Here is a 26910-nt window from a genome sequence, read left to right on the forward strand (position 1 = left end):
TTGCATAGTATGGACATTTTAACAATATTAATTCTTCCAGTCCAAGAGCATGGTATACCTTTCCATTTCTTTGTATTTTCAAATACTTTCAACAGTGTGTTATATTTTTCAGCATATAGGTCTTTCATCTACTATTTTCTTGCTTTCTCTTTCTGATAGTTCATTGTTAATGTAGAGAAAAGCAACAGATTTCTGTATATTAATCTTGCATCCTGCGATTTTACTGATTTTATTTATTAGTTCTAATAGATTTTTGGTAGAGACTTTAAGGTTTTCTGTATATAGTATTATCATGTCATCTGCGAATAGTGACAGTTTTACTTCTTCCCTTCCAATTTGGGTACCTTTTATTTCTTTTTCTTGTCAGATTGCCAGAACTTCCAATACTAGGTTAAATAGAAGTGGCAAGAATGGGCATTCTTGTCTTGCTCCTGATTTTAGAGGAAAGGCTTTCAGCTTTTCACTGTTGTGTGTGATGTTAGTTGTGGGTTTGTCATAAATGGCTTTTATTATGTTGAAATATGTTCCTTCTATACCAAGTTTGATCCATCACAAAAGGATGTTGAATTTTGTCAAATGCTTTTTTATGCTTCTATTGGGTTATCATGTAATTTTTATTCTTCCTTTTGTTAATGTGGTGTATTACACTGACTGATTTGTAAATATTGAACCATTCTTGCATCTCTGAGATAAATACCACTTGATCAGGGTGAATGATCCTTTTTTTAAAAAAATTCATCCTTTTTTATATACTATTGAATTTGGCTTGCAAATATTTTGTTGAGGATTTTTGCATCTATGTTCATCAGACTGCATGTAATTTTCTTTTTTTTCTGCAGTATCTTTGCTGGTTTTGGTATCTGGGTAATGGTGGCCTCATAGAATGAATTTGGGAGTGTTCCATCCTCTTCAGTTTTTTAAGAATAGCTTAAGAAGGATAGGTATTAGCTCTGTTTTATATGTTGTGTAGAAGTCCCCTATGATGCTATCTGGTCCTGGACTTTTGTTTGCTCGGAGTTTTTTTTTTAAATTACTAATTCAATTTGATTACTAATGATCTCTTTGTTCAGTCTGTCTGTTTTCTCCTGATTCAGTCTTGGAAGGTTGTATATTTCTAGAAATTTGTCCATTTCTTCTAAGTTGTCCAATTTGTTGGCATGTAACTGTTCACAGTGTTCTCTTATGATTTTTTTGTATCTCTGTGATATCAGTTGTTATTTCTCCTCTTCCATTTCTTATTTTGTTTATTTGGTTCCTTTCTTTTTTCTTCTTGTTGAGCTTGGCAAAAGGTTTATCATTTTTGTTTATCTTTTCAAAAAACCAGCTCTTGGATTTATTGATCTTGTCTATTTTATGTCTCTATTTATTTCCTCTCTGATCTTTAGTATTTCCTTCATTCTGCCGAATTTAGGTTTTGTTTGTTCTTTTTCTAATTCCTTTAGACAGTAAGTTAGGTGGCATGTTTGAGATTTCTCTTTTTTTTTTTTGTGGAAGGCCTGTAATAGATTTTGGAAAGTTATGTTTCTGTTTTCATTTGTCTCGAAGTATTTTATGATTTTCTCTTTGATTTCTTCATTGACATATTGTTTTTTTTAGCAGCATGTTATTTAGTTTCCATGTGTTTGTGCTTTTACCATTTTTCTTCCTGTAATTGATTCCTGGTTTCTTACTGTTGTGGTGGGAAAAAAGGCTTAATATAATGTCTATCCTCTTAAATTTGTTGAGATTTGTTTTGTGACCTAGTATGTGATCTATCCTGGAGAATGTTCCACGTGCACTTGAAAAGAATGTGTATTCTGCTGTTTTTGGGTGGAATGTCCTGCAGATATCTATTAAGTCCAACTAGTCTCTTTTATCATTTAAGGCCAGTGCTTTCTTATTGATTTTCTGTCTGGATGGTCTGTCCATTGATGTAAATGGCATGTTAAAATCCCCTACTATTATTGTATTATTGTCAGCTTCTCCCTTTATACCTATTAATGTTTGCTTTATGTATTTCATTGCTCCTGTATTAAGTGCATATATGTTAATAAGTGCAATATCCTCTTTTTGTATTGTTCCTTATGAATCTCTTCTTCTTATAAGGACACTAGTCCTATTGGATGAGGTTGCCACCTGTATGACCTCATTTAACCTTAATTACTTCTTTAAAGACACTGTCTTCAAGTACAGTCACATTGGGGTTATGGCTTCAACATATGATTTTTTTGGGGGGGTCACAATTCAGTCCCCAATAGTGACAATATTGTTCCCATTTTACAGAAAAGAAAATTTTATAGATTTTAATTTACCAGGTTCAACTAGCTGAGTAATGATGAAATTCAATCCACCTTTGTGTGATCTGGAGTGCATATTTTTGACCACTATGCGATACTGCCATGAGATGCAATTTAGGTACATTTTCCTCTGTGTAGTTCCATTCTACACTCTACATAATTTAAGATTCTGGCACTAGGCTTTCAGTTTTAGTTTTCAAGGTTGTTTTAAATTTTATCTCTCTTTTCTGTCTCCTGAGCATTTTCATGAGAAGATGAGAGAAATTGCATTAGTGACTAGTAAATGATTTGGAGCCATTTGGACTAGCTAACTCCTGATCTCAACTATATTTTGTATGGTTAGAAATAATTGACTCTGGAATGGTATCAAATCTATAGCATTTCTTATCAGATTATAGTTAGGTATATTCTGCCCCAAATAAAATACCTGCTTATTAACTGTTTCCTATAGATTATAGATAGAAAGATTAAGAAAACAAGGCATCAGAGATTCAGTTGTCAGAAAGGGTAGAAGGTTTCAGATTTGGGCACTAGTTTGGAGGTGGACAAGCAACAGTGACTCGTCCTGGGTTTTAAGAGGTTGGGGTTAAGGTAGTGAAATTTCCACTGTTTAATATCAAGTTTTCTAGAGTTCATAGAAGGTCTAAGGCATTAGGTAACATACATATGGTTCTAATTGTTGAAAGACAAAGGATGCAGAAAATGGAATCTATTAAGTGTTCTGTTAAAATTAGTTGGGAAATGTTAGCTTGCATCAAAGGTAAAAAACAGCACAGACTGGCCAAAATAATAGGAAACTTACTAAAAATTGAGAAACTGAGCAGTAATAATGGACTTCAAGTAAAGTTTGATCAGGACAGTTGTAATGCAGTTATTTTGGTTCTATTCTCCTTTGTGTATCTGCTTCTTCCTCAGGTTGCTTTTTTCATGATAGTAAAGCAGCAACAACAATTCCAGTTATTGTACCTGTACATCACATACTTCCAAGAAACAGAGATTATCTCTATACCAGAATTTTCAGCATAAGATCTGAGATTTTCTCTGATTGTATTAGCCTAGATCACATGCTCATGAATGAGGCAATAATAGTGCTCAGAGTGTGGAATGCAATGATTAGCTTACACTAGATTTTGTACTCCATTCATGGGGCTGAAGGTAAATCCAGCTTTTCTAGAACTACATGGATGTAACATCATGGATGAGGGGTCGAATGGTTGTTAGGATGATAACCAAATGTCTATTATATTCACAAACATTCTTTTTAGTGGACCCAAACCAAAATGTAAAAACTAAAGGGATTCCTTTAGAATAAATTACGTTTACCATCATTTATTTATTCATTTATTCACAATTTTCAAAAAAATTAATTGAGTGCCTATTATATACTGGAACCTGGCTGGGATTCAGAGATTAAAGAGCTCCCCCATCTAATGAGGGGTGGCAGACAAATAACAAGACAATATTAATTCATTATGGTAAGAGTAATTAAAAGTAAAATGGAAATGGGGCTGGAAGAAGTTGCTGCCACTAGAAAGACCAGGTTGTTATTTGTCAGGAGATGAAAGAGAAAGGAGACACTGGAATTCCTGTAACGACCAGGCATGTGCCTGGCAGGGCCTTGGTGCTCTGGCCAGGTGTCAGGCCTGAGCCTCTGAGGTAGGAGAGCCGAGTTCAGGACATTGGAACACTAGAGACCTCCCAGCCCCATGTAATATCAATCAGTGAAAGCTCTCCCAGAGGTCTCTGTCTCAACACCAAGGCCCAGCTCCACTCAATGACCAGAAAGCTCCAGTGCTGGACACCCCATGCCAAACAACTAGCAAGACAGGAACACAACCCCACCCATTAGCAGAGAGGCTGCCTAAAATCATAATAAGTTCACCGACACCCCAAAACACACCACTGGATGTGGTCCTGCCCACCAGAAAGACAAGATCCAGCCACATCCACAAGAACACAGGCACCAGTCCCCTCTACCAGGAAGCCTACACAACCCACTGAACCAACCTTGCCCACTGGGGGCAGACTCCAAAAACAATGGGAACTACGGATCTGCAGCCTGTGAAAAGGAGACCCCAAACACAGTAAGTTAAGCAAAATGAGAAGACAGAGAAATACACAACAGATGAAAGAGCAAGGTAAAAACCCACCAGACCAAACAAATGAAGAGGAAATAGGCAGTCTACATGAAAAAGAATTCAGAGTAATGATAGTAAAGATGATACAAAATCTTGGAAATAGAATGGAGGAAATACAAGAAAAGTTTAACAAGGACCTAGAAGAACTAAAGAGCAAACAATGATGAACAACACAATAAATGAAATTTTAAATTCTCTAGAAGGAATCAATAGCAGAATAACTGAGGCAGAAGAAAGGATAAGTGACCTGGAAGATAAAATAGTGGAAATACCTGCCGCAGAGCAGAATAAAGAAAAAAAGAATGAAAAGAATTGAGGACAGTCTCAGAGACCTCTGGGACAACATTAAATGCACCACATTCGAATTATAGGGGCCCCATAAGAAGAAGAGAAAAGGAAAAGGACTGAGAAAATATTTGAAAAGATTAGAGTTGAATACTTCCCTAATATGGGAAAGGAAGTAGTCAAGTTGAGGAAGTGCAGAGTTCCATACAGGATAAATCCAGGGAGAAACATGCCAAGACACATATTAATCAAACTATCAAAAATTAAATACAAAGAAAAAATATTAAAAGCAGCAAGGGAAAAGCAACAAATAATATAAAAGGGAAATCCCATAAGGTTAACAGATGATCTTTCAGCAGAAACTCTACAATCCAGAAGGGAGGTGGCAGGACATATTTAAAGTGATGAAAGGGAAAAACATACAACCAAGATTACTCTACCCAGCAAAGATTGCATTCAGATTTGACGGAGAAATTAAAAACTTTACAGACAAGCAAAAGCTAAGAGAATTCTGCACCACCAAGCCAGCTTTACAACAAATGCTAAAGGAACTTCTCTAGGCAGAAAACACAAGAGAAGAACAAGACCTACAAAAACAAACCCAAAACAATTAAGAGAATGGTAATAGGAACATATATACCAATAATTACCTTAAATGTAAATGGACTAAATGCTCAAACCAAAAGACATAGATTGGCTGAATGGATACAAAAACAAGACCCACATATATGCTGTCAACAAGAGACCCACTTCAGACCTAGGGACACATACAGACTGAAAGTGAGGGAATGGAAAAAGATATTCTATGCAAATGGAAATCAAAAGAAAGCTGGAGTAGCCATTCTCATATCAGACAAAATAGAGTTTAAAATAAAGACTATTACAAGAGACAAAGAAGGACAGTACATAATGATCAAGGGATCAATTCAAGAAGAAGATATAACAATTGTAAATATTTATGCACCCAACATAGGAGCACCTCAATACATAAGGCAAATGCTAACAGCCATAAGAGGGGAAATTTACAGTAACACAATAGTAGTAGGGGACTTTAACATCCTTCTATCACCAATAGAGAGATCAACCAAAATGCAAATAAATAAGGAAACACAAGATTTAAATGCCACATTAAACAAGATGGACTTAATTGAAATTTATAGGACATTCCAACCAAAAACATCAGAATACACTTTCTTCTCAAACACTCATGGAACATTCTCCAGGATAGATCATATCTTGTGTCACAAATCAAACCTTGGTAAATTTAAGAAAATTGAAATTGTATCAAGTATTTTTTCTGACTACAATGCTATGAGACTAGATATCAATTACAGGAAAAAAAACTGTAAAAGATACAAACACATAGAGGCTAAAAAACACACTACTAAATAACCAAGAGATCACTGAAGAAATCAAAGAGAAAATCAAAAACTACCTAGAAACAAATGACAATGAAACACGACCACCCATAACCTATGGGATGCAGCAAAAGCAGTTCTAAGAGGGAAGTTTATAGCAATAATACAATCCTACCTCAAGAAACAAGAAAAATCTCAAAAAAACCCTTAAACTTACACCTCAAGCAATTAGAGAAAGAAGAACAAAAAAACCCCAAGGTTAGCAGAAGGAAAGAAATCATAAAAAATCAGATCAGAAATAAATGAGAAAGAAATGAAGGAAAAGATAGCAAAGATCCATAAACTAAAAGCTGTTCTTTCAGACGATAAACAGAATTGATAAGCCATTAGCCAGACTCATCAAGAAAAAAAGGGAGAAGTCTCAAATCAGTAGAATTAGAAATGAAAAAGGAGAAGTAAAAACTGACCATGCAGAAATACAAAAGATCATGAGATATTACTACAAGCAACTATATGCCAATAAAATGGACATCCTGGAAGAAATGGACAAATTCTTAGAAAAGCACAACTTTCTGAGACTGAACCAGGAAGAAATACAAAATATAAACAGACCAATCGCAAGTACTGAATTGAAACTGTGATTAAAAATCTTCCAACAAACAAAATCCCGGGACCAGATGGCTTCACAGGCAAATTCTATCAAATATTTAGAGAAGAGCCAACACCTATCCTTCTCAAACTCTCCAAAAACATAGCAGAGGGAGGAACAGCCCCAAACTCATTCTACGAGGCCACCATTACCCTGATACTAAAACCAGATACAGATGTCACAAAAAAAGAAAACCACAGGCCAATAACACTGATGAACATAGATACAATAGTCCTCAACAAAATACTAGCAAACAGAATCCAATAGCACATTAAAAGGATCATACACCATGATCAAGTGGGGTTTATCCCAGGAATGCAAGGATTCTTCAATATACGCAAACCAATCAATGTGATACACCATATTAATAAACTGAAGGATAAAAACCATATGGTCATCTCAATAGATGCAGAAAAACCTTTCTACAAAATTCAACACCCACTTTTGATAAAAACTCTCCAGAAAGTAGGCATAGAGGGAACATACCACAACATAATAAAGGCCATATATGACCAGCCAACATCGTTCTCAATGGTAAAAACTGAAACCATTTCCACTAAGATCAGGAACAAGACAAGGTTCCCCACTCTCACTACTATTATTCAACATAGTTTTGGAAGTTTTAGCCACAGCAATCAGAGAAGAAAAAGAAGTAAAATGAATCCAAATCAGAAAAGAAGAAGTAAAATTGTCACTGTTTGCTGATGACATGATACTATACATAGAGAATCCTAAAGGTGCTACCAGAAAACTACTAGAGCTAATCAATGTGTTTGCTATAGTAGCAGGAAACAAAATTAATGTACAGAAATCTCTTGCATTCCTATACACTAATGATGGAAGGCCTGAAAGAGAAATTAAGGAACACTCCCATTTACCATTGCAACAAAAAGAATAAAATATGTAAGAATAAACCTAGCTTAGGTGACAAAAGACATGTATGCAGAAAACTGTAAGACACTGATGAAAGAAATTAAAGATGATACAAACTGTTGGACAGATATATCATGTTCTTGGATTGGAAGAATCAACATTGTGGAAATGACTATAGTACCCAATGCAATCTGCAGTTCAATGCAATACATATCAAACTACCAATGGCAATTTTCACAGAACTAGAACAAAAAATTTCATAATTTGTATGGAAATACAAAAGACCCCGAATAGGAAAAGCAATCTTGAGAAAGAAAAATGGAGCTGGAGGTATCAGGCTCCTGGACTTCACACTCTTCTACAAAGCTATAGTAATCAAGACAGTATGGTACTGGCACAAAAACAGAAATATAGATCAATGGAACAGGATAGAAAGCCTAGAGAGAAACCCATGAACATATGGTCATCTTATCTTTTATAAAGGAGGCAAGAGTACACAGGTGCTAGGACAACCAGGCAGCTACATGGAAAAATGAAATTAGATCACTCCCTAACACCATACACAAAGATAAACTCAAAATGGATTAAAGACCTAAGTGTAAGTCTAGATACAATAAAACTCTTAGAGGAAAACATAGGCAGAACACTCTATGACATAAATCACAGCAAGTTCCTTTTTGACCCACCTGCTAAAGAAATGGAAACAAAACCAAAAATAAACAAATAGAACCTAATGAAACTTAAAAGCTTTTTCACAGCAAAGCAAACCATAAACAAGACAAAAAGACAACCCTCAGAATGGGAGAAAATATTTGCAAATGAAGCAACTGACAAAGGATTAATCTCCAAAATATACAAGTAGCACATGCAGCTCAATAGCAAAAAAACAAACACCATAATCCAAAAATGGGCAGAAGACCTAAATAGACATTCTTCCAAAGAAGATATACAGATTGCTAACAAACACATGAAAGGATGCTCAACACCACTAATCATTAGAGAAATATAAATCAAAACTACAATGAGGTATCACCTCACATCTGTCAGAATGGCCATCATCAAAAAATCTACAGGCATTAAATTCTGGAGAGGGTGTGGAGAAAAGGGAACCCTCTTGCACTGTTGGTGGGAATGTAAATTGATACAGCCACTATGGAGAGCAGTATGGAAGCTCCTTAAAAAACTAAAAATAGAACTACCATACGACCCAGCAATAACACTACTGAGCATATACCATGACGAAACCATAATTCAAAAAGAGTCATGTACCACAATGTTCATTGCAGCTCTATTTACAATAGCCAGGACATGGAAGCAACCTAAGTGTCCATCGACAGATGAATGGATAAAGAAGATGTGGCACATATATACAATGGAATGTTACTCGGCCATTAAAAGAAACGAAATTGAGTATTTGTAGTGAGGTGGATGGACTTGGAATCTGTCATACAAAGTGAAGTAATCAGAAGGAAAAAACAAATACCATAACCTAACACATATATATGGAATCTAAAAAGAAAAAAAAAGGTTCTGAAAAACATAGGGGCAGTTCAGGAATAAAGACACAGATGTAGAGAATGGACTTGAGGACACGGGGCAGGGGAAGGGTAAGCTGGGACGAAGTGAGAGAGTGGCTTTGACATATATACACAACCAAATGTAAAATAGATAGCTAGTGGAAGCAGCCACATAGCACAGGGAGATTAGCTTGGTGCTTTGTGACCACCTAAGGAGGTGGGATAGGGAGGGTGGGAGGGAGACACAAAAGGGAGGGGATATGGGGATATATGTATATGTATAGCTGATTCACTTTGTTATACAGCAGAAACTAACACAACAATGTAAAGCAATTATTCTCCAATAAAGATGTTTAAAAAAAAAAAAGGAAAATGGAATGGTTAGCATCGTGGACTCTGCTGCCGTACTGACTGGGCTCCAGTCATTGCTTTTTACTCAGTAGATGATATTTGTAGACAAAATCTATGAACCTATCCATTCCGCATGCATCTTTTCTCCTTCTATGACTATAGGGAGGTCTACCTCCTCCCACACAAAAAGCAAAACCCTCCATATGTAGTCTTGATCACATTTTCCTGCCCATCTTTTCAGGAATATTTACTTTATAAACCTTAGTTTCCTTTCAACAAAGTAGGGAGAATAGTGCTACTTTTCTTATAAGGGATGTCCTAAGTATTAAATATAATAGTGTATGTAAAGGGTTTAAAATAACTCCAGCCAAATAAGAAATGCTAAACAAATATTAACTATAACTATTTATGGTAGAACTCTGTTCAGTGTTCTATGGAAGTACAGAGTTCTGGACTCTAAGCCAGTCCTTTATTCGTCCTTTAGCTGAATGATTCACATAAATATTTGAAGGTTTATCTCATACTTACCTCCTATTCTGGATTGGAGTAAGTTATCCCCCTGGTTTGCCCCAGTAGTTCCCTGGGAATAACACCATTGTACAGAGTACTTATCACAGAGGGTTGTATCTTCCTGTTTACTTCTCTGTTTTTCTGAGTTTTTTGTAAGCTAGTGGTTCTCAGACTTTAGCTTGCAGGAGAATGACTGAATTTAATCTCAGAGTTTCAGGGATAAAGCCTGAGAGCTTGTATTTTTTTACAAATTGCAGGTAAAGGTGAGGTTGCTGGTCCAGAGACCACATTTTGAGAGTTGCTACTATAAGCTTCTGCAGGCCTTCTCCAACCAGGCTTAGCACAGTGAAAGGCCAAGGGGCTCTACTTGCTTCTTTGTTGGCAGCAAAATCATGTTCCATATATAGTTCTCCCCTTCACTTTTATTCTTCTGAAAGGTCTAGTACTCATATGCTCTCTTGCTCCTCTTAAAGGATAGTCTTGTATTAATGATTTGCACCTTTATGAAATTATATAAGGCAGTGCTGCCAGAGAGAAAACCCATCTCCTAAAATGCTCTCTAGCTTAAAAAAAAAAAAAAAAGACAAACATTTAAGTATCTTTTGGTTTCTTAATTTGCCTAAATTCTTTCCAGCCATAGGCACTGATTATTTTGCTTAGGTGATTGCAGATTTGTTTTTTTCACCTCACTATTTCTTCTATTTTGTCAGTTAAAAGGTATTATATAGATATGAGTTACTGAGGTGTTTGGAAGAAGAAGAAGAAGATGATTATGATGAATGCTAACATTTGTCCTTCCAGGTACCGGGCTAAGGACCATTAACTCGTTCAATTCTCACAACACGTATATGAATAGAGATTCTATTTTTGCTTGTTACTGATGAGGAAACCAACACTTGCCTAAAGTCACATGGCTGGTAACCCAGAAATCTACCAAGGATTTTATTACTAGGACTAAGTAAATGAGCATGACTAGATCTGTAAATAAAATCATATGTCCACATATTCTGTGGTTCTAAAAGTTGTTAGGAGGGTAAATAGCTATAATATATTATAAAAATTATCTTTAATTTGCTGAAATAATTGTGTATTGGTTTCCTATATTGAATATTGGGGACAATTATATGTGTGCTGTGTCAATATGCAAATTTTCCTTTTGTTCCTTTAAGGCTTTGAATTTTCAAAGTCAAATTATGTTGGCACCTCTTTGGACTAAAGTCCAATATTCAGTTAAAAGAATAAGATGTAAATATTAATGTTCAAAAGAACAAAGCCAATTTTTGCCTTTAAGTGTTATTTGAAGTATATAGCCAATTGTTACATCAGTCTATCATTATATATATTGAACAGTCAGTTCTTTTAACACCATATAATAGCCCACGGCTATATAAAACTATATGAAATATGAGAAATGGTCTTATCTATCATGATTATTGAACTCATAATTGGTTAGGTCACACTCAGACACCAGGAACACCAGCCAGATTGATTCAGATTGATTCAGATTGGTTCACCAGCTGGATTGACTCAGAGGAGAACAATCCAGTCAGAATGTTGTGCTCAGCATTTGGACACCATGGTAGCAGGTAATAAGAGACTGAGTACAGCTGCTACTAGTGCAAACATTTATTGAGTGCCAGGCACTTTTTAAAGTTCTAAGCACTTTGAAATATTAAACCATTCAATTGTCATACAAATTATGCCTGTTATCACCCCCATTTTACAAATGAAGAAACTAAATCTCAAAAATGTTAAATAATTTGTTTATGGCCACACAGTAACTGGTGACACTGGCAATTGACTCCAGATAGGTTGGCTTCAGAATAAGCATGTGGAAGGTTCATAATGAAATAGTGTGTAGCTGGTATATCATGCAGTGAATCCTAAAGTCAGTAAGGTGTGAGGAAAATAAAGAAATCCTGATGAGCCTTGGGGAACATAGGTTTTTAGTTAACTGTTGAAGTTCAGAAGCAGGCTCCAGTTTTGGGGAGAATTGGTAAGGCTAAGCCAAAGCCCCAGATTCAGGTTTCCTAAGATTTCTAATTCTCCATCTTCTTTAGGTAAGTGCTATGGTAGGGAGTGACACTGCTGATTTTTCCAGTATTTATTCCAGAATTTATTTATATAGTGGCATTAAGACCCATAATATGGAGTGTGGTTCTCTCTAAGAGGGAATATATTAAAAGCTTTTCCTGAAAGTAGTATCCAGTTCTTCATTGCTCTGAGAAAATTCCTGATTTCAAATTATATCAGGGAGTTAGCTGAAGAAATTTAGAAACTTACTAAGACAAAATGGTAACACATGAGACAAGATTAGGGCCAGAAAAACATGTAGGGGGAATTCCCTGGTGGTCCAGTGGTTAGGACTCTGCACTTGCACTGCTGGGGCCCAGGTTTGATACCTGCTCGGGGAATTAAGATCCTACAAGGCTAGTGGCGTGGTGAAAAATAAAACAAACAAAAAAACCATGTAAGCGTTCAGGATTCATGGCCATCCTTGCATATAAAGCACTTTGTGCAAATTAGAAAAAGTTACTCCTTCTTCCCAGAGGTAGCCTGATGAGTACACTATAGGAGGGATTCAACTCCACCTGCTACACTGGCGGGGGCCCCAGGCCCATGGGGTCCTTTAATTAACTTTGCATTGAAAACTGTTTCTTTGTGGGGCTTCCCTGGTGGCTCAGTGGTTGAGAGTCTGCCTGCTGATGCAGGGGACATGGGTTCGTGCCCCGGTCTGGGAAGATCCCACATGCCGCAGAGCAGCTGGGCCCGTGAGCCATGGCTGCTGAGCCTGCACGTCCAGAGCCTGTGCTCTGCAACGGGAGAGGCCACAACAGTGAGAGGCCCGCATACCGGAAAAAAAAAAATGTTTCTTTGTATAGATTTAATGTAGTTCCTATAAAATTAAAAATTTTAATGCATTTTCCACAAAAATGCAAAAAAAAAAATTCTAAAATTTGTATGGAGCCACAAAAGACCCAAAATAGCCAAAGCAATCCTGAGAAAGAAATAGCTGGAGATATCATACTTACTGATTTGAAACTATACTACAAAAGTAATCCAAAAAGTATGGTACTGGCATAAAAATAGACACACAGACCAATGAAACAGAATCAAGAGCCCAGAAATAAACCCCTGAATATAGGTCAACTAATATTTGACAAACGAGCCAAGAATATTCAATAGGGAAAGGATAGTGTCTTCAATAAAAGGTGCTGAGAAAACTGAAACTGGATAATCACATGCAGAAGAATAAAACTGGACCCCTATCTTACACTACTCACAACAATGAACTCAAAGTGGTTAAAGACTTAAATATGAGACCTGAAACTGTAAAACTCCTGGAAGAAAACCTAGGGAAAAACCTCCTTGACATTGGTCTTGGTGATGATTTTTTTTTTATATGACATGAAAAACACAGTAACAAAAGCAAAAATCAACAAACGGAACTATATCAAACTAAAACCTTCTGCCCAGCAAAAGAAACAATCAACAAAATGAAAAATAATCCATGAAATGGGAGAAAATATTTTCAAGTCACATATCTGATATGGGATTAATATGAAAATATATAAGGAACTCATACAACTCAATAGCAAAACCACGAACAATCCTATTAAAAAATGGGCAGAGCAGATGACATGATACTATATATAGACAATCCTAAAGATGCTACCAGAAAACTACTAGAGCTAATCAATGAATTTGCTAAAGTAGCAGGATACAAAATTAATGCACAGAAATCTCTGGCATTCCTATATACAAATGATGAAAAATCTAAAAGTGAAATCAAGAAAACACTCCCATTTACCATTGCAACAAAAAGAATAAAATATCTGGGAATAAACCTACCTAAGGAGACAAAAGACCTGTATGCAGAAAATTATAAGACACTGATGAAAGAAATTAAAGATGATACAAATAGATGGAGAGATATACCATGTTCTTGGATTGGACGAATCAACATTGTGAAAATGACTCTACTACCCAAAGCGATCTATAGATTCAATGCAATCCCTATCAAACTACCTATGGCATTTTTCACAGAACTAGAACAAAAAATTTCACAATTTGTATGGAAACACAAAAGACCCCGAATAGCCAAAGCAATCTTGAGAACGAAAAACGGAGCTGGAGGAATCAGGCTCCCTGACTTCAGACAAAGCTACAGTAATCCAGACAGTATGGTACTGGCACAAAAACAGAAAGATAGATCAATGGAACAAGATAGAAAGCCCAGAGATAAACCCATGCACATATGGACACCTTATCTTTGATAAAGGTGGTAGGAATGTACAGTGGAGAAAGGACAGCCTCTTCAATAAGTGGTGCTGGGAAAATTGGACAGATACATGTAAAAGTATGAGATTAGATCACTCCCTAACACCATACACAAAAATAAGCTCAAAATGGATTAAAGACCTAAATGTAAGGCCAAAAACTATCAAAGTCTTAGAGGAAAACATAGGCAGAACACTCTATGACATAAATCACAGCAAGATCCTTTCTGACCCACCTCCTAGAGTAATGGAAATAAAAACAAAAATAAACAAATGGGACCTAATGAAACTTCAAAGCTTTTGCACAGCAAAGGAAACCATAAACAAGACCAAAAGACAACCCTCAGAATGGGAGAAAATATTTGCAAATGAAGCAACCGACAAAGGATTAATCTCCAAAATTTACAAGCAGCTCATGCAGCTTAATAACAAGAAAACAAACAACCCAATCCAAAAATGGGCAGAAGACCTAAATAGACATTTCTCCAAAGAAGATATACAGACTGCCAACAAACACATGAAAGAATGCTCAACATCATTAATCATTAGAGAAATGCAAATCAAAACTACAATGAGATATCATCTCACACCAGTCAGAATGGCCATCATCAAAAAATCTAGAAACAATAAATGCTGGAGAGGGTGTGGAGAAAAGGGAACACTCTTGCACTGCTGGTGGGAATGTGAATTGGTACAGCCACTATGGAGAACAGTATGGAGGTTCCTTAAAAAACTACAAATAGAACTACCATATGACCCAGCAATCCCACTACTGGGCATATACCCTGAGGAAACCAAAATTCAAAAAGAGTCATGTACCAAAATGTTCATTGCAGCTCTATTTACAATAGCCTGGAGATGGAAACAACCTAAGTGCCCATCATCAGATGAATGGATAAAGAAGATGTGGCACATATATACAATGGAATATTACTCAGCCATAAAAAGAAACGAAATTGAGCTATTTGTGATGAGGTGGATAGACCTAGAGTCTGTCATACAGAGTGAAGTAAGTCAGAAAGAAAAAAACAAGTACCGTATGATAACACATATATATGGAATTTAAGAAGAAAAAAAAATGTCATGAAGAACCTAGGGGTAAGACAGGAATTAAGACACAGACCTACTGGAGAACGGACTTGAGGATATGGGGAGAGGGAAGGGTGAGCTGTGACAGGGCGAGAAAGAGTCATGGACATATACACACTAACAAACGTAAGGTAGATAGCTAGTGGGAAGCAGCCGCATGGCACAGGGATATCGGCTCAGTGCTTTGTGACCGCCTGGAGGGGTGGGATAGGGAGGGTGGGAGGGAAGGAGACGCAAGAGGGAAGAGATATGGGAACATATGTATATGTATAACTGATTCACTTTGTTATAAAGCAGAAACTAACACACCATTGTAAAGCAATTGTACACCAATAAAGATGTTAAAAAAAAATGGGCAGAGGAATGGAATAGATAGTTTTCCAAAGAAGACATATGAATGAGTAATAGGCACATGAAAAGGAGTTCAACATCACTAATCATCAGGGAAATTCAGGTCAAAAACACAATGAGAGATCACCTGACACCTGTTAGAATGACTATTATCTAGAGAAAACAAGTGTTGATGAGGGTGTGGAGAAAAGGGATCCTTTGTGTACTGTTAGCGAGAATGTAAATTTGTGCAGCCACTATGGATAACAGTATGGAGATTCCTTAAAAAATTAAAAATACAACTACCATATGACCCAGAAATCCCACTTCTGGGCATGTATTCAAAGGGATTAAAATCAGGATCTTGTAGAGATATCTGTCCTCCCATGTTAATTGCAGCATTTTTCACAATAGCCAAGATATGACAACAACCTAAGTGTCTGTCAATGGATGAATGGATAAAGAAAATGTGATATATATATATATATATATATATATATATATATATAGAATAAATACTATTTAGCCACGAGAAAGAAAGAAATCCTGCCATTTGTGACAACTTGGATAAAACTTGAGGGCATTATGCTAAGTGAAATAAGTCAGACAGACAGAGACAAATACTGTACATAGCACTTATATGTGGAATTTAAAAAAGCTGAACTAAGCAAAATAAAGAGAAGAGTGGTGATTATCAGGGGCTAGGGCTGGGCAAAATGGAGAGAGATTGGTTAAAGGGTACAAACTTCCAGTTATAAGATGAATAATTTCTGGGGATCTAATGTATAACATTGTGATTATAGCTAATAATACTGAATTATATAATTGAAAGTTGCAACGAGTGTAGATCTTACATGTTCTCACCACAAAAAAGAAATGGTAGGTATGTGATGGGATGGAGATGTTAGCTAATGCTATGGTGGTAATCATTTATAATATATAAATGTATCAAACCCACACATTGTGCACCTTCAGCTTACACAATTTTATGTCAATTATATCTCAATAAGGCTGGAAAAAAACAAAGTGCAAAAGAGCAAAAAAAATGTTTCCTTCTCATCAACTTTTCCCAGTAAGAGAAGTCTGAGTATTTCCAGCCTAATCAGGAAAAAAAGAAAAGAAAAGAAAAGACATTAAACTGCCTACCTCTCTTCAGGCTCAAATTTCCACAGTATTTCTTCTGCTTCTCATGGTTTTCCTGGCCTTTTGGCAGTAGGGGGAAGAAAAGGAAAACTCCTTTTTCATGATATAGTTAGCTCATCCCCTGGCACTGTTTCCTAAATTTCTGCAAGTTCATCCATCATGGGGTATCTGTTAGATCCTTGCTTCTGCACCTAATGGAGCCCCTTATTAACCAGCTCTAATTGATAGATGACAATGAATGGTTGGATTAGATCTTCAAAAATGACTTAATATGGAGACTATAATTTTATAATCTCCCAAATCAGCAAATATGACAACTACACATGTTCTCATTGGGACAATAATAGCTACCTACCATTAAATTCTGTAGGTCACATACTATGCAGTGCTTTATAAGAAAACAACAACAAATGGGCATCGAATAAAGTATGCTAGGATCATGCCAAATTCCTGAATAGGATTTTCTTATTTAATTCACATAAACCATTCTAGGAAGTAGGTAATATCACTATCTCTGTTTTCTTGTTCAAGATCATAAGGTTAGCAATCTATTCATGGGGATTTGAACTCAGCCTGTCTCCAGAGCAGGAACCCTTAACCACTGTAGTACTCTTACTGTCTGGATACTGAGAGAGAATTTGAAAGCAGGACTTTCAATATCTGGCATATATTTTGTAGCTTCAAGATTCCTTCCAATGCTGTGAAATAAGATTTCTATGGATTTGCCCTTGTCTGCTTACAGATTATCTTCCTTTGAAATGTTTTTGCTCCTTTTATTTTTAAATGGGGCTTAAAATGGCAGGATCAAACTGCCGTAACTCAACTTTAAAATTGAATTTAAAGGGATCATAATAAAAGTTTTAAGCAGTGATAAAATGCTTTCTCCCTGATAAATAACAATAAGAAAACATCACACCCAATGGATAATATGGCAACAGTAGGCATTGATGAATGCATTAACATAAAAAGAGTCAATGAATCAAGAATCAAGAGTAATGGAAGTCTGGAGTTCAAGGAAACAGTCCTAGAATCTGTGCACTCAGGTTTAGGGTGCAATTTTCACAGGGACAGTTAATTACAAGAGGAGATTTGAGAGCATTCATTGATTTCATAGCTTTCCTGCCTTAAATGTTGCACTGATCTCTCCCATATCCATCAGATAGTATAGTTATTAAGTACACCCTGTGTGAAGATCATTTCACAAGAACAGAACAGGATAATGTTCAGGCTCTGGACTTAGATTCCTAAACCTTGGCTGAGAACTCAGGGGAGTTATAAAAGAAATAGCTACTGTGTGCTCCACTTTGGGGATTTAACAATAGAAGATTATACCTGAGAGTTACACGTTTGGACCTGATATCATGACAACATGATTATTACCTTGGCTTTTGTTATTATACATGTCATAGAGACTCTTTTTACCTTGCAAAGGTAAACAGACACAATTAAAGGTATTGGCATGGGAGAAGGTTGCATCCAAAAAGTTAGACAAATGCTGTAAGTCTCATAACCAATTGAGCCATATAGCCCAGAGCCAAGAATCCATATAAAGCCATCAATATTCCTTATTTCTGAATTATAAGAAAAAAATTAACTTAGTTTCTGCCATTCTTTTTTTTTTTTTTTTTTTTCAGTACACGGGCCTCTCACTGTTGTGGCCTCTCCCATTGCGGAGCACAGGTGTACAGGCTCCGGACGCGCAGGCTCAGCGGCCATGGCTCATGGGCCCAGCCGCTCCGCGGCATGTGGGATCTTCCTGGACCGGGACGCGAACCCGTGTCCCCTGCATCGGCAGGCGGACTCTCAACCACTGCGCCACCAGGGAAGCCCAGTTTCTGCCATTCTTCCTCTAATTCAATGTTTTTCACTTGACACCATATTTAACTGCTTCCTTAGCCTTAGTTGTATCATCTGTGCCATAGATCTCACTGTAGGTGTCAGCCATAAGTATGTGCCTCACAGACCTCTAACCACGGGAGTGTAATTGACCAAGTGCCTTGGCCGCTCACTTTGAAATCCACTGAGCCCAGGCCATGCTTTCCATGATTGCTTGTAGTCAATGACTAACTGTGGCAGGGATACTAAAGCAAGCCTGTTCCTGGGAGACTGGCCAGCTTTGGGCTTGAGGTCTCCCCAGCAGTCTTGCCAAACCTTCTAAACTGCACTGCCATCTACAATGGCATCCAACTTTCCTCCCTTTCTTTTTCAATCAGGGTCAGACTTACATCACAGACAAATGACTAATTTTTTCCAGCTCCCTCCCAGTTTTCTCCCACACAGGAGTTTATCTTAATGAAATCCTTGAACTTTTAAATCCCATCTTGGCATCTACTTTTCAGAAAATCTGGGTTAACATACTGCAGTTTATAGAGAATTTTCCCTCTCACAATCTCCAGCTTTTTGCTCATAGGTTTGGAAGTTGATTTTTAAAATATCCTGGCCAGTGAGTTTGTTTATATTTTCTGTACTGATTGGACATATTTTAGTACAGCATTATAGGATGATCAAGTAGGTTTCCCTTGCTCTGTGAATTTGCCTGAATTAAAATTGTGAATTAGAGAGACAATGATGATAACTCATAAGATGCTATGTTTGGGGGTGCAGATGGCTTTAGACATGGTTGGATCAAGGGACTCAAACTTTGTGGTCAGAACACCATCTCTATCTCGCTCAATTCTGCTTTCCTTTGCATTGGTTTGATTTTATTCTAAGGTATACTCTCCCTATAAAGTGAGAAAAATGTCCTCTTAGCAGCTCTAGACTTGGATCATCTCACTGTGGACAATTTCAGTGAAATGAGAATACCAGTTTCCCTATGCTTCATCAAATCTCAGGTATGACTTTATTCCAGCTTGGGTCATGTGCCCATCTGGACCTAATGACTATGGCCAGGGACACGGTATGCTTTTTAGCCAGATCTGAGTCATGTGTCCCCTTCTGGAGCTGGGCAGTGAGGGAGGAGGAGGAATAGTTTTCCAAAAGACTCCAAAACCGTAGCAGATACCCGATATCGAGTTTACAGACCTAATGCAAATTTCAGTGCTGCTCTCTTTGGCAATACAGTAAGCCATAATATTTGTAAAATGACCCTTAAATACTGTTATAAATAATCTATTTTGAGTTTTACAACATCTTGTATTACCTTTATTTTAAAAATGTGAAAATTATAATTTAGAGATTAAAGGATTTGTTCAGGGTCTTACTGGTTTATATGATTATTTATACTTCTTTTTTTTTTTTTTTTTTTTTTTTGCGGTACGCGGGCCTCTCACTGTTGTGGCCTCTCCCGTTGCGGAGCACAGGCTCCGGATGCGCAGGCTCAGCGGCCATGGCTCACGGGCCCAGCCACTCCATGGCATGTGGGATTTTCCTGGACCGGGACACGAACCCATGTCCCCTGCATCGGCAGGCGGACTCTCAACCACTGCGCCACCAGGGAAGCCCTATACTCCATTTTTAAGACATATAGTTTTAAATTTAAAAAAATTTTAAAAATATAAATGAGTAAAATTAAAAAGTGAGGCAAAAAATTGTTATACTAGGAGATATAGAGTACAACATGGTGAATGTAATCCTCTAGGTAATGAATTTGAGTCACACACTTAGGTGTTAGCTTCCAGGTAGCCAAAGTGAAAGGAGGAATATGATTAATAAGACTAAAACATATCAACTCCTAATGGGAGTAAAGCTTTTCTAGCTAATAAATATAAAAGACATTTATCATGTGGCACTTTATATAGGATGCTCTAGTGGGTAACAATTTCACAAGCACCTCTCTAGCTATTGCAATTTTTAATGCTGTTTCTTATCTTGCCTTTCAATGGAAGCCAACAATCTAGTGCCAAAGTGCAAATCAGTAAAAGCTATTGTTAAAGGATAGGATAATGCATACTTACATACCACATTGTATATTACAGACATAAAGGATGTACAAAACATGCATTGCATTCTGCTCTAATGTATAGGAGGCTAATGTTCACTTTCTTTGTTCACTTCAGTATTTCGTATTCATCTTTTTTTTTTTTTAACATCTTTATTGGAGTATAATTGCTTTACAATGGTATGTTAGTTTCAGCTTCACAACAAAATGAATCAGTTATATATATACATATGTTCCCATATCTCTTCCCGCTTGCGTCTCCCTCCCTCCCACCCTCCCTATCCCACCCCTCCAGGCGGTCACAAAGCACCGAGCTGATCTCCCTGTGCTATGCGGCTGCTTCCCACTAGTTATCTACCTTACGTTTGGTAGTGTATATATGTCCATGCCTCTTTCTCACTTTGTCACCGTTTACCCTTCCCCCTCCCCATAGCCTCAAGTCCATTCTCTAGTAAGTCTGTGTCTTTATTCCTGTTTCACCCCTAGGTTTTTCATGACATTTTTATTTCTTAAATTCCATATATATGTGTTAGCATACGGTATTTGTCTCTCTCTTTCTGACTTACTTCACTCTGTATGACAGACTCTAGGTCTATCCACCTCATTACAAATAGCTCAATTTCGTTTCTTTTTATGGCTAAGTAATATTCCATTGTATATATGTGCCACATCTTCTTTATCCATTCATCCGATGATGGACACTTAGGTTGTTGCCATCTCTGGGCTATTGTAAATAGAGCTGCAATGAACATTTTGGTACATGACTCTTTTTGAATTATGGTTTTCTCAGGGTATATGCCCAGTAGTGGGATTGCTGGGTCATATGGTAGTTCTATTTGTAGCTTTTTAAGGAACCTCCATACTGTTCTCCACAGTGGCTGTATCAATTTACATTCCCACCAACAGTGTAAGAGGGTTCACTTTTCTCCACACCCTCTCCAGCATTTATTGTTTCTAGATTTTTTGATGATGGCCATTCTAACTGGTGTGAGATGGGCCTAATGAAACTTAAAAGCTTTTGCGCAGCAAAGGAAACCATAAAGAAGACCAAAAGACAATCCTCAGAATGGGAGAAAATATTTGCAAATGAAGCAACTGACAAAGGATTAATCTCCAAAATTTATAAGCAGCTCATGCAGCTTAATAACAAAAAAACAAACAACCCAATCCAAAAATGGGCAGAAGACCTAAATAGACATTTCTCCAAAGAAGATATACAGAGTGCCAACAAACACATGAAAGAATGCTCAACATCACTAATCATTAGAGAAATGCAAATCAAAACTACAATGAGATATCATCTCACGTATTCATCTTTGACTTGAACTTTAGTGCCTTTCCTGCAGTATATCACTTTAAATATATTTTTAATCCTGTTAAAGGAATAGAGGCAAATCAAATAAAAATTCCGTTAATAAAGCATGAAGCCAGATATACTAAGTCCATTAATTTATAATTCTGTAAATTATAACTTATTAACTCTGAGAGAATTGACCTAGTGACCCACATTTGATTTTGTAATCTATGTTCACTATCCATGTATATGTAAGCACATAATCAAATCTTCTTATATTTACTGGATCTGACAAAACTCTTTAAAAAATAAAGTAATAATGGCTAATTATAACTTACGGAGGAATTATTTTATAAGTACATTTACGGTGAAGCCTCTGAACTTTTTGCCTCTAAAATGTCATTGAATTAGAAGTAAATGGCTTCCAAAGAAACTGTAAGGGAGCAAATCTCACCGCTAAACTCTTCTTTCAGAGAGTAGCATCTGTTACATGTTGAGTAACATCTTATACAATTAGAAAGCTTATTGTAATTTTTTTCATGAAAAATGTGAATTGATTCAACCAAATTTATTAAAGAAATTAAGTCAACTGTTAACAATATCCTGGTACATTAATATGGGCTTTGGCACTAAAAGGTATTTCCTGTTGTGCTGTCATATCTTTGTGGTAACTTGCTATTCCCAGTAAGTTAAGTCTCTCTACTACTTGAAAGAAAGAAAGAAAGGAAGAAAGAAAAAAAGAAAGGAAGGAAGGAAGGAGAGAAAGAGAGAGAAAGAGGGAGGGAGGGAGGGAGGAAATCACTAATATCCCTTGCTTGTTTTCCCTATGCATTTACTGTAGTAATGTTCTCAGGACTTGAAAGGTGTCTGTTCCCTCTTAATATGACATTTTGTCATAAGCAACTGTGCTAAACATTGATGTGGGAAAGAAATACATTAGTAGAAGGGCAATATAAATAACACTCAATAAGTAAGAGAAAAAAATCAGTAAATAATATCAGAGAAGAGGTGAGCTTTTGTCAGAAACTTATCTAACCCTATGGCACATCATTAAAATGTCTAACACAGTGGCAAAATAATGATAGTTCAGCAGGAACTTTGTACATGATGTGATTGTAAGATGTGAAAAATATATATCTGTATAAGAGTGTATTATTTATATATTATGTATTAGCAGTATATGCCACAAAAGAATTCTTTAGCTGCATCAAGTTTTTCAGTGGTATAGTTTCTGATGTTTATTTACATCTCATCTAAGTGATTTTTTGGGTAGAATCTATAACATTTATAAGTACTATGGACCTTTTAAAATAAATGTCTTTTTAATTTATTATCAAGTTTTCATTGTTTTCTAATATTGCTAAGCAGAATTAATTGTTTTCCTTCTCTGCATCCTCATTGCACTAGGTTCATACCGCTCGGACAGCATTTGTTAAAATATATTATTACTAAGGAACCACCTCAGACTGTGAGAACATTAAGGACAGAGACTGTCTTGCTCATTTTACACTCCCAGCACCTATTAGAGCACCTAATACATATTAGGTGCTCAGTATTGGATTTGTTGAATGACTGAATTGGTAAAGCCATATTAGGTGCAGGTTGAAGCTGCAAGTGATTCTTGCCCTCAGACTACTCATAATATAAAAGTGGAGATTGTATATTACTTATTAATAATAAGGGACATTAATATTGGGAGAAAAACTCTGTGCTCAGTAAGAATCTTGACTTACATTTGAATTCATCTTTAAGAGAGGAAGAACTGTGCAGTGACTGGGAGCATGGATTCTACAGACATTATTTGAGTTCAGTCTCAGCTCTACTATTTGCTAACAGCCTGATTGTTGGCAAGTGAATTAACTTTCTGAGCTTCAGTCTCCTCATCTTAAAGGGAGGTGTTGATAATAATACTACCCACCGCACAGAGTTGTTATGAATTTAAATGAGTTAGTCCTCCTAGAGTGGAAAACAGCATCTGGCATATAATAAATAGTCATAGTTAGCCACAAGATCTTCGGGCTTTTTAAAAAAAGTCTTCACAAGTAATATACTATGGGCATTTTTCTTTCAAATTGAATTTCAGTGTTTCTTCATTACTTGAAGAGCACAGTTTTTGTTGATTTACTTGTCTATCTATCTAACTACTATCTATCTGTCTGTCTGTCTATCTATCTACCTACCTACCTACCTACCTACCTACCATCTATCTCTCCGGAACTGAATTGAAGACTAGTGTTAGGGGTGATGCTAATTGGGGATATGGAAAAAGAGTGGAAAGTAGATAATTGTTTATGCCCACTTCTTGAAAAACAATCATTTTCTCTACATGGTGGTTAATTGAAACAGGAAAAGTCTGAAAATATATTTATTTTGGCATAGCAGATTCAGAGCTTATGTAACTATATGTGAAATCCATTTGGAAAACTGAAGTCACAGATTATTTCCATCTTTTCTTCCCTTATCTTTAGCTATCAGAATAAATTTAAACAGATTGCAACTGAATGCAAGGGCTAAGTGTCAAATGAATGGCCATTGATAATACAGATCTCTAAGAAAAGAAATGAGAGTATTACACAGGGAGGGTGATTGTAGGTGTAGCTGATCCACGGGGCAAAGAAGTTATCTCATACCTGGGAGTCCAGGAGAGAAAGACAACCACTCCTGGAAATTCTTAATGTCTTGAGAAGGGGTGAAGATGCCAAAGACCCTACTCTCTTCTAAAATGTTTGGAGATCTTTAAAATAGGAAAGTTAACCATCTGTCTTGAGTAATGATTTATTCACTTTCCCTGAAAACATAGATGATGTAGTTGGCTTTCTATAGCTTGGAAAATCTACATGAAGTATACAGTTGTAATGTAGCGTAGTCTTCTATTTTTTTTTAAACTTCTTTATTGGAGTATAATTACTTTACAATGGTGTGTTAGTTTCTGTTATATAACAAAGTGAATCAGCTATACATATACAAACATCCTCATATCTCCTCCCTCTTGTAACTCCCTCCCACCCTCCTTATCCCACCACTCTAGCTAGTCACGAAGCACCGAGCTAATCTCCCTGTGCTATGTGGCTGATTCCCACTAGCTATTTTACATTTGGTAGTGTATATATGTCCATGCCACTCTCTTACTTCGTCCCAGCTTTACCTTCCCCCTCCCTGTGTCCTCAAGTCCACTCTCTACATCTGCATCTTTATTCCTGTCCTGCCCCTAGGTTCTTCATAACCTTTTTTTTTTCTGAGATTCCACATATATGTGTTAGCATACAGTATTTGTTTTTCTCTTTCTGACTTACTTCACTCTGTATGACAGACTCTAGGTCCATCCACCTCACTACAAATGACTCAATCTTGTTTCTTTTTATGGCTGAGTAATATTCCATTGTATATATGTACCACAACTTCTTTATCTATTCATCTGTCAATGGACACTTGGGTTGCTTCCATGTCCTGGCTATTGTAAATAGAGCTGTAATGAATATTGTGGTACATGACTCTTTTCAAATTATGGTTTTCTCAGGGTATATGCCCAGTAGTGGGATTGTTGGATTGTATGGTAGTTCTATTTTTAGTTTTTTAAGGAACCTCCATACTGTCCTCCCTAGTGGCTGTATCAACTTACATTCCCAACAACAGTGCAATAGGGTTCCCTTTCCTCCACACTCTCCAGAATTTATTATTTGTAGATTTTTTGATGATGGCCATTCTGACTGGTGTGAGGTAATACCTCATTGTACTATTGATTTGCATTTCTCTAATGATTAGTGATGTTGAGCATTCTTTCATGTGTTTGTTGGCTGTCTGTATATCTTCTTTGGAGAAATGTCTATTTAGGTCTTCTGCCCATTTTTGGATTGGGTTGTTCGTTTTTCTGATATTGAGCTGCATGAGCTGCTTGTAAATTTTGGAGATTAATCCTTTGTCAGTTGCTTCATTTGCAAATACTTTCTCCCATTCTGAGGGTTGTCTTTTGGTCTTGTTTATGGTTTCCTTTGCTGTGCAAAAACTTTTAAGTTTCATTAGGTCCCATTTGTTTATTTTTTAAATTTCCATTTCTCTAGGAGGTGGGTCAAAAAGGATCTTGCTGTGATTTATGTCATAGAGTGTTCTGCCTATGTTTTCCTCTAAGAATTTTATAGTGTCTGGCCTTACATTTAGGTCTTTAATCCATTTTGAGTTTATTTTTGTGTATGGGGTTAAGAAGTGTTCTAATTTCATTCTTTTACATGTAGCTGTCCAGTTTTCCCAGCACCACTTATTGAAGAGGCTGTCTTTTCTCCATTGTATATTCTTGCCTCCTTTATCAAGAATAAGGTGACCATATGTGCGTGGGTTTCTCTCTGGGCTTTCTATCCTGTTCCATTGATCTATATTTCTGTTTTTGTGGCAGTACCATACTGCCTTGATTACTGTAGTTTTGCAGTATAGTCTGAAGTCAGAGAGCGTGATTCCACCAGCTCTGCTTTTCTTTCTCAACATTGTTTTGGCTCTTTGGGGTCTTTTGTATTTCCATACAAATTGTGAAATTTTTGGTTCTAATTCTGTGAAAAATGCCGTTGGTAGTTTGATAGGGATTGCATTGAACTGCAGATTGCTTGGGTACTATAGTCATTTTCACAATGTTGATTTTTCCAATCCAAGAGCATGGTATGTCTCTCCATCTGTTTGTGTCATCTTTAATTTCTTTCATCAGTATCTTATAGTTTTCTGCATACAGGTCTTTTTTCTCCCTCTGTAGGTTTGTTCCTAGGTATTTTATTCTTTTTGTTGCAATGGTAAATGGGAGTGTTTCCATAATTTCTCTTTCAGATTTTTCATCATTAGTGTATAGGAATGCAAGAGATTTCTGTGCATTAATTTTGTTTCCTGCTACTTTATCAAAATCATTGATCAGCTCTAGTAGGTTTCTGGTAGTGTCTTTAGGAATCTCTATGTGTAGT

The 26910-nt window shown here is 36.6% G+C and overlaps 1 non-coding gene across 1 annotated transcript; it reads left to right on the forward strand.

Annotated features, from left to right (window-relative positions):
• Nucleotides 1-12299: 12299 nt before the first annotated feature.
• TRNAA-UGC (transfer RNA alanine (anticodon UGC)) lies at nt 12300-12371 on the forward strand. The gene has a single exon. It is a non-coding gene; the product is annotated as a tRNA-Ala (tRNA).
• Nucleotides 12372-26910: the final 14539 nt, after the last annotated feature.

Source organism: Aethalodelphis obliquidens, unplaced genomic scaffold (genome assembly GCF_003676395.1).
Source record: "Aethalodelphis obliquidens isolate GAN/ISIS:26980383/991018 unplaced genomic scaffold, ASM367639v1 scaffold95, whole genome shotgun sequence".
In the NCBI taxonomy this organism is placed as follows: domain Eukaryota; kingdom Metazoa; phylum Chordata; class Mammalia; order Artiodactyla; family Delphinidae; genus Aethalodelphis; species Aethalodelphis obliquidens.